Genomic DNA, 9611 nt, shown 5'->3' on the forward strand with positions numbered 1-9611 from the left:
TCTTTGAAAGGACCCATTAAGGTTTCTTTTTGGATCTTATGATGGTATTACTAAATGAAGTAATATGAGTGCTTCTGAGTATATGGAGGAATCACATTAGTTTTCACCTGTACTGTAGCAACTTTTTGGCTTCTGTATAGAAGTCTGTTGACAGTTACTGTAATTGACATTTATTATGCTACAAGTTCTTATAACTGACTTTCATTTGCCTTTTTGCAGCTTTTGTATAAATACTAAAATGAAAACATCCTGTGGAGAAAAGTTGCTTTAGATTATGAACTCTATTCAAATAATGACTTCAAATGGGGTCCTGTTCTGGACAAAGGAGATTAAGAATGTAAAAATCAGAATTGTTCTGAGCAGAAAAGCGTGGTTTGGCTTAAAAGATATATGGTGTGTTACATCTCATCATTATTACTTATTTCTTGGAATAAAATCATTTCTGGTTTCCTCAAAGCAAAATATTATTCAATGAGTGCTTCTATTTTCTGTATTATTCTCATTTTTGCTTTTGAGATACTGGTAATTACCAGATACTCTGCCATTTTTAAAAAATCTAATTTTATAAAGAATTATCTTGTTATCTTGACTATGTAGAATACCACCTACTGGATATAATAATTTTTGTACTTATGAACATTGCCATATTCTTAGAGATTACTTGAGTAGAGTAATACTATGATTTAAAGCTTAAGAGGAAAAAATGCCAAGGCTTGTGGTACCTTGGAACCAGTTTATTCTCACTTGTGCTAAGCAGAATTGTGAAGTAGTTAAAATGTCTTATCAGATAATTTGCTGATTATACAGATACCACTTTTGTTTTTTTATTCCATTATTTAATTCATGTGGTAGTGATGTCCTTTACTTTTTGATCAGACAGGTTCACAGTGAAAATTAAAATTTCAAATTTCTTTTAAGGAACTTTTAAAGAGTTACAGTTATGTCATATGTCATAAATGGTAAAGTCTTAACATTTGGAAAAATTGTGTTTACACTGTATTAATTGGGTGAAAAAGGTGTAAATTATGTCAAAATGAGAATGTTATAATTAGAAATAAGGAGGTAAAGGAGATTTCCCTTTGGTTAAATAGTATAATTGAAACTTTTTACTCTTTAACATGGCTTTTTTAAATGCATGGTTGATAATTTTATTTGTTGTCAATAACTAATGGCTTATTCATGTTTTCCTCACCTCTAATTAAGAATTTTAAATTGCAAAAAATTTGTCCAATAATTTTAATTTTAAAATGAAACTAAATATTGAAATAGTTCGATATTTTTTAAAAAAACAAACCTAGACCAAGATATCACCAAAAAAACAGGAAAATTACAGGCCAATATCACTGATGAACATAGACGCAAAAATCCTCAACAAAACACTAGCAATAGGAGTCCAAAAATTCATTAAATAGGATCATACACCATGACCATGGGGGATTTATCCTAGGGATGCAGGGATTTCTCAGTATCTGCAGATCAAGCAGTGTGATATACCACATCAACAAACTGAAGAATTAAAACCCGTAATAATCTCAACTGAGGCAGAAAAAGCTTTGACAAAATTCAACACCTATTTATAAGGAAAACTCTCCAGAAAGAGGGCATAGAGGGAAAATATCTCAATATAATAAAAGCCACATATGACAAACCTACAGCTAACATCATCCTCAACAGTGAAAAGCTGAGAGCATTTCCTCTAAGATTAGGAACAAGACAAAGATTTCCACTCTCACCACTTTCATTCAACATAGTTTTGGAAGCCCTAGCTATGGCAATCAGAAAAGAAAAGAAATAAAGTGAATCCAAATTGGAAAGGAAGTTAAACTGTCGCTATTTGCAGATGACATGATACTTATACATAGAAAATCCTAACGATACTACAGAAAACTACTAGAACTCATCAATGAATTTGGCAAAGTTATAGATTACAAAATTAATACACAGAAATCTATTGTTTTTCTATATACTAGCAATGAAAGATTAGAAAGAGAAATTAAAGAAACAATCCCATTTACCAACACATCACAAAGAATATAATACCTAGGAATAAACCTACTGAAGGAGACAGAAGACCTGTACTTCGAAAACTATAAGACACTAGTGAAGCAAACTGAGATGACACAAATAAATGGGGAGATGCACCGTGTTCTTGGACTGGAAGAGTCAACATTGTCCAAATGACCGCACTCCCAAGGCAACCTATGGATTCAATGCAATTCCTTTCAAATTACCAACAGCATTTTTCACAGAACTAGAATTTTTAAAAAAAATTCTTAAAATTGGTATGGAGACATAAAAGACCCCGAAGAACCAAAGCAACCTCGAAAGAAAAACAGAGCTGGAGGAGTCAGGCTCCCTGACTTCAGACCACACTACAAAGCTATAGTCATCAAAATAGTATGATACTGGCACCAAAAGAGAAATATAGATCAATGGAACAAGATAGGAAGCCCAGAAATAAACCCACACACCTATGGTCAATCGATCTGTGACACTGGGGACAAGACTGTACAATTATGGAAAGACAGTTTCTTCAATAACTGGTACTCGGAAACTGGACAGCTACATGTAAAAAATTAAATTACAATATTCGAAGTTCAAAATGAGACTAAAGACCTAAATGTGAGACCAGACACTATAAAACTCTTAGAGGAAAACATAGGCAGAACACTCTTTGACATAAATTGCAGCAATATCTTTTTTTGATCTGCCTCCCAGAGTAATGGAAATAAAAAAATAACAATAAACACATGGGACATAATTAAACTCAAAAGCTTTTTCACACCAAAGGAAACCATCAGTTCAGTTCAGTTCAGTCGCTCAGTCATGTCCGACTCTGCGACCCCATGAATCGCAGCACGCCAGGCCTCACCGTCCATCACCAACTCCCAGAGTTCACTCAGACTCATGTGCATCGAGTCAGTGATGCAAGGAAACCATAAACAAAATGAAAAGACAACCCACAGAATGAGAGAAAACATTTGCAAGTGATGTGGCTGACAAAGAATTAGTCTCCAAAATTTACAAACAGCTCATGCAGCTCAATATCATCAAAACAAAAACTCAATCAAAAAAATAGGCAGAAGATCTAATAGTCATTTCTCCAGAGAAGACATACAGATGGCCAGGAAGCACATGAAAAGATGTTCAACATCACTAATTATTATAGAAATGCAGAAAAAAACTACATTGAGATATCACCTCATACTAGTGAATATGGTTATTGTCAAAAAAATCCACAAATAAATGCTGGAGAGGGTGTGGAGGGAAGGGAATTCTCCTACACCACTGATGGGAATGTAAATTGGTACAGCCACTATGGAGAAAACTATGGAGGTTCCTTAAAAAACTAAACATAGAGCTACCATATCATCCTGCAATCCCATTCTTGGGCATACATCCAGCAACAAAAACCCAGCACAGCCAAAAATAAAAATAAATAAATATTTAAAAAGAATGAAATAATGCTATTTGCAGCAACATGGACTGACCTAAAGTCTACCATACTGAGTGAAGTAAGTTAGAAAAGTGAAGTATCATATGATATTGCTTATATGTGGAATCTAAAAAAAAAATTTATACAAATGAACTTATTTACAAACAGACTCATAGAGAAGAAACTAGGGTGGGGGAAGAGGGGGAGAAGGGATAGCTAAGGAGTTTAGGAATGACATGTACACACTGCTACATTTTAAATGGTTCACCAACAAGGACCTACTGTATAACACATAGAACTCTGCTCGATATTATCAGTTTAGTTCAGTCACTCAGTCGTGTCCGACTCTTTGCGACCCCATGAATTGCAGCATGCCAGGCCTCCCTGTCCATCACCAACTCCCAGAGTTCACTCAGACTCATGTCCATCGAGTCAGTGATACCATCCAGCCATCTCATCCTCTGTCGTCCCCTTCTCCTCCTGCCCCCAATCCCTCCCAGCATCAGAGTCTTTGCCAATGAGTCAACTCTTCACATGAGGTGGCCAAAGTACTGGAGCTGCAGCTTTAGCATCATTCCTTCCAAAGAAATCCCAGGGGCTGATCTCCTTCAGAATGGGACTAGTTGGATCTCCTTGCAGTCCAAGGGAACTCTCCAAGAGTCTTCTCCAGCACCACAGTTCAAAAGCATCAATTCTTCAGTGCTCAGACCTTCTTCACAGTCCAAACTCTCACATCCATACATGACCACTGGAAAAACCATAAGCCTTGACTAGACCGGACCTTAGTCAGCAAAGTAATGTCTCTGCTTTTGAATATGCTATCTAGGTTGGTCATAACTTTTCTTCCAAAGAGTAAGCGTCTTTTAATTTCATGGCTGCAGTCACCATCTGAAGTGATTTTGGAGCCCCCAAAAATAAAGTCTGATACTGTTTCCACTGTTTGCCCCATCTATTTCCCATGAAGTGATGGGACCAGATGCCATGATATTAGTTTTCTGAATGTTGAGCTTTAGGCCAACTTTTTCACTCTCCACTTTCACTTTCATCAAGAGGCTTTTTAGTTCCTCTTCACTTTCTGCCATAAGGGTGGTGTCATCTGCATATCTGAGGTTATTGATATTTCTCCTGGCAATCTTGATTCCAGCTTGTATTTCTTCCAGTACAGCAGTTTCTCATGATGTACTCTGCACAGAAGTTAAATAAGCAGGGTGACAATATACAGCCTTGACGTACTCCTTTTCCTATTTGGAACCAATCTGTTGTTCCATGTCCAGTTCTAACTGTTGCTTCCTGACCTGCATACAGATTTCTCAAGAGGCAGGTCAGGTGGTCTGGTATTCCCATCTCTCAGAATTTTCCACAGTTTATTGTGATCCACACAGTCAAAGACTTTGGCATAGTCAACAAAGCAGAAATAGATGTTTTTCTGGAACTCTCTTGCTTTTTCGATGATCCAGGGGATGTTGACAATTTGATCTCTGGTTCCTCTGCCTTTTCTAAAACCAGCTTGAACATTAGGGAGTTCATGTATTGCTGAAGCCTGGCTTGGAGAATTTGGGGCATTACTTTACTAGCATGTGAGATGAGTGCAATCATGCGGCAGTTTGAGCATTCTTTGGGATTACTCTTTTTTTGGGATTGGAATGAAGGCTGACCTTTTCCAGTCCTGTGGCCGCTGCTGAGTCTTCCAAATTTGCTGGCATATTGAGTGCAGCACTTTCCCAGCATCATCTTTCAGGATTTGAAATAGCTCAACTGGAATTCCATCACCTCCACTAGCTTTGTTCGTAGTGATGCTTTCTAAGGCTCACTTTACTTCACATTCCAGGATGTCTGGCTCTAGATGAGTGATCACACCATCGTGATTATCTGGGTCGTGAAGATCTTTTTTGTACAGTTCTTCTGTGTATTCTTGCCACCTTTTCTTAATATCTTCTGCTTCTGTTAGGTCCATACCATTTCTGTCCTTTATCAAGCCCATCTTTGCATGAAATGTTCCCTTGGTATCTCTAATTTTCTTGAAGAGATCTCTAGTCTTTCCCATTCTGTTCTTTTCCTCTATTTCTTTGCATTGATTGCTGAAGAAGGCTTTCTTATCTCTTCTTGCTATTCTCTGGAACTCTGCATTCAGATGCTGATATCTTTCCTTTTCTCCTTTGTTTTTCACCTCTCTTCTTTTCACAGCTATTTGTAAGCCCTCCCCAGACAGCCATTTTGCTTTTTGCATTTCTTTTCCATGGGGATGGTCTTGATCCCTGTCTCCTGCTCAATATTATACAACAACCTAAATGGGAAAGAATTTGAAAAGAAACAAATATGTGTATAATTGAATTACGTTGCTATACACCTGAAACTAACACATCATTATTAATTACCTATACTCCAATATCAGAGAAGGCAATGGCAACCCACTCCAGTACTCTTGCCTGGAAAATCCCATGGATGGAGGAGTCTGGTAGGCTGCAGTCCATGGGGTCGCTAGGATTCGGACAAGACTGAGCGACTTCACTTTCACTTTTCACTTTTATGCACTGGAGAAGGAAATGGCAACCCACTCCAGTGTTCTTGCCCGGAGAATCCCGGGGACAGGGGAGCCTGGTGGGCTGCCATCTATGGGGTCACACAGAGTCGGACACGACTGAAGTGACTTAGCAAGAACACTGGAGTGGGTTGCCATTTCCTTCTCCAGCATACTCCAATATAAAATAAAAAGTTAAGCAAACAAATAAAGGAGGCCCAGAATAAGAGCTCAGGTGAGGGCCTGTTTGATATTACTAAAAGCCTCTTCTTGTTCCACAGTCCAAAGTAATGGTTCTGTATCTGGGCATTTAGTGGCTTCATATAGATTGGAATTTAAATTCCACGAAATTCTACCATGCCTAAGAAGGTACAAATATGTTTATCTTTGGGATGTTTAGGCCTAACATAGCTTGTTTTCTATCTGGAAATAACTGTCTACTTCCAGGGTTTATAACATATCCCAAATATTTAAACTGTTGCTTTGAGATTTGTGCCTTTATGTGGGAGACCCTTTAGTCCCAGGCCTCAGGGAAATCAAAGACTTCAAGGGCATTCTGATCTGAGGTCTCCATTGTGGGGCTACATATTAACATATCATCCACACACTGTGGAATCATCCTTCTTTTAGGTGTATTTCCTTCTGTTCCTTTCCTAGGGCCTGGGAGAACAAGCGTGGGCTGTCCTGAAACCCCTGAAGCTATACTGTCCGGGTATATTCTTGCATTTGGCCTGAGTAAGGGTTAGTCCACTCAAAGGCAAAGAGACCGTGATGAACAGCGAACTGGGGTGAAAAAAGAAGGCGTTCTGGAGGTGGACCACAGTAAACCCATTAGGCGTCTCTAGGAAGCTTGACTAATATAAGGGTTGCCCAAGAGGCGATGTACAGGGGCCACTGCATCACTTACCGCTCTAAGGTCTCGTCCATTTGATAGTCCCCGTTTGACTTAACAACTGGCAGAATAGGGGTATTGCTGGGAGACCGACAGGGCACTAAGAGGCCATGTTTTAAGAATTTATCTATGAAGGCTGCAAATCCTTTTTGCTTCCAACTTTATGGGATACTGTCTCTTGTCAGAATAAGTGACTTCTGCCTTAAAGCTAGTTTTTACAGGTTGGGCATTTATAGCCTTTCCAGGGATTCCTTTGTCTCAAACTGTGGGGTTTACTGTGTGTAGAATACGGCTGGGAAAAAGCCCTTGTTCCTCTAGCTGATTTAGAGTCAAGAAAAGGGGCTGCCTGGTGCCTCCGAGTCCTAACATGGCTCTGAAGGAGCCCACATGGTCTCTCCCCAGCAGTGGGGCAGGACTGCTGCTATGTGGCCGCTCAGTCGTGTCCAACTCTTTGTGACCTCGTGGACTGTAGCCCACTAGGCTCCTCTCTCCATGGGATTCTCCACGCAAGAATATGGGAGTGGACTGCCATTTCCTTCTCCAAGGGGTAGGACACTCAGGCACAACTAAAAAGGCATGTGAAGCCACTGTCCAAATTGGCGAGTGAAAAGGCCCAGTGAAGTAATGGGTGCAAGGCTTTCCACTGACATCACTCAATGTATAGCTTTTAGAGGAGAGGCCCAGTATGAGAGATTAGGACAGACTGAGTAGCTTCTGTATCAGGTAAAAAAAAATGGATTTTCTCACCTGCTACATCAAAAACCACCCAAGGCTCCTCAGTGGAGATAGATATCTTATGTGGGAGGAAGGTACCAGGCTTCCTTGGTCACCTAGCATGGCCACCTCAGGAATGGGCATCCTCTTCCCCTTTGAACCAGGAAAGGTTCCACTTCCAATGACCTTGGAAGCGTGTTTGAAGACTGGGCATGGACCAGTCTGGGCATGGACCAGGGGACTCCTTTCTGGTATGTACAGGCCCAGTGGCCAGCTGACTTGCATTTGAAGCCCTTGCTGGGTTTTGTTTTTGTTTTACGGTTTAATAACTTTACTGGACAATGAGCAGTTAGTTCTCATCCACATTAACTGTAGATTTTGAAAGTGGTGACAGGTACATAGGTAACCAACATATAGAGCTTCTTTGGTGAATCTTCACTATATTTTCAGGACAATCACACACAGATACGATATGGGACACTTCTTATTTCCTTTGGCCCAGGCAACTTTGTTGAACCTGGTGTCAGTGCGTACATCTGGGGTTCCCATCTCCTTCATGGAAACTTTCTGGATTTCTCTGAGTGCCTATGGGGCACGCTTTCAGAAACCCACTCCATGGCTATGCTTGTGAATGTTAATAGTGTATTCTCTGGTCACTACCTTATTGATAGCAGACCAGCCCTTCTTCTTGCTGCCCCTCTTTGCTGGTGCCATCCTGCCAAGCCAGGGTTGGAAAGGAAATCCCTTGCTGGTTTACCTTCAAATGACTGCTTAAACTTCCTTGGCTCCCTTGGGTAGCCCTGAGGTTGCAAGGCGTGACTGACGGCAACAGCCATCAGCTAAGTGTGAACCCTGGTCTGCCTATTTTCACATTGCTTCTTTCTTCCTCCTCAACTTGATCTCGATTATTAAATACCACAAAGGCTACCTACCTCTAGGGGTTTTGCGGGCATAATATCAGGGTTGGACTGGCTGAGAAAATGTTGTAGAAGCAGAGGTTGACACTCAGGAGTAGGAGGATCAATGTTACTAAATTTTCTAAAAGGTTCATAAGCTGTCCCTGAAAGAGAGCTGAATTTTCTTTTTCTTCTTGGTTCACTCCTTTAAACTTTTTATAATCAACTGGCCTTTTTTATACACTTTCTCATCCCTTCTAATACACATTGGATCATGTGGTTCCTTGGCTTTTGCTCCCTCCAAGGAATTATGTTCTCAAATGGGCTCCTAGCTTAGAAGAGGATCCTCCCATGTTGAGTAGACTGCAACTGGTAAAGAGCATTCCTAGAAGTGAATTTCAGCATCGCACAGACATTTACTAGGAGGGTTTTGCCAGAAGTGGTCGGAGTGTCCTCCAAATTCCCTTCTTGCTGCTAAGTCGCTTCAGTCGTGTCCAACTCTGTGTGACCCCATAGACGGCAGCCCACCAGGCTCCCCCGTCCCTGGGATTCTCCAGGCAAGAACACTGGAGCGGGTTGCCATTTCCTTCTTCAATGCATGAAAGTGAAAAGTGAAAGGGAAGTTGCTCAGTCATGTCCGACTCTTCACGACCCCATGGACCACAGCCTACCAGGCTCTTCTGTCCATGGGATTTTCCAGGCAAGAGTTCTGGAGTGGGGTGCCATCGCCTTCTCCGAAATTCCCTTCTTACCCAATGGGATTTTTGAGTGTCCTCTACTCTCCCAACTGGAGAGTCTCTGATTAACTGGACGTCTAACTAGGCATTGCTGGTTGACTTGGCCTCTTTCACAAGGGTCATGGGCAGGGGAGGTTTGTACCAGGGCACTGCCAGGACTCTGCCTGAGGGGGTCTATGTCTTTAAAGCTTATGCCCTATAGTAAGTTTCCTTATGCTCGAGGTGCCTTCCCCGAGACTGAGCATCTATAAAGTTTATAATGTGGGCTTTGGGCAGCATCCACCTAAAAGGCTGTCCTAAGCAGTGTATCGGCTGCCAAGGCCTGAAGTGAAGTGGGTCCTAGCAAAAAGGAGGAACTGGAGTTGGGAGCAAAGGAAAACGCCACAGGGGTCAAGAACTGAATTCCTAGGGAGGCGGT

General features: G+C 41.0%; 1 pseudogene; it reads right to left on the reverse strand.

Annotated features, from left to right (window-relative positions):
* Positions 1–7665: 7665 nt before the first annotated feature.
* LOC108634899 lies at positions 7666–8739 on the reverse strand (annotated as a pseudogene).
* Between the last annotated feature and the right edge of the window lie 872 nt (positions 8740–9611).

The sequence above is a fragment of the Capra hircus genome, unplaced genomic scaffold (genome assembly GCF_001704415.2).
Source record: "Capra hircus breed San Clemente unplaced genomic scaffold, ASM170441v1, whole genome shotgun sequence".
NCBI classification, from domain to species: domain Eukaryota; kingdom Metazoa; phylum Chordata; class Mammalia; order Artiodactyla; family Bovidae; genus Capra; species Capra hircus.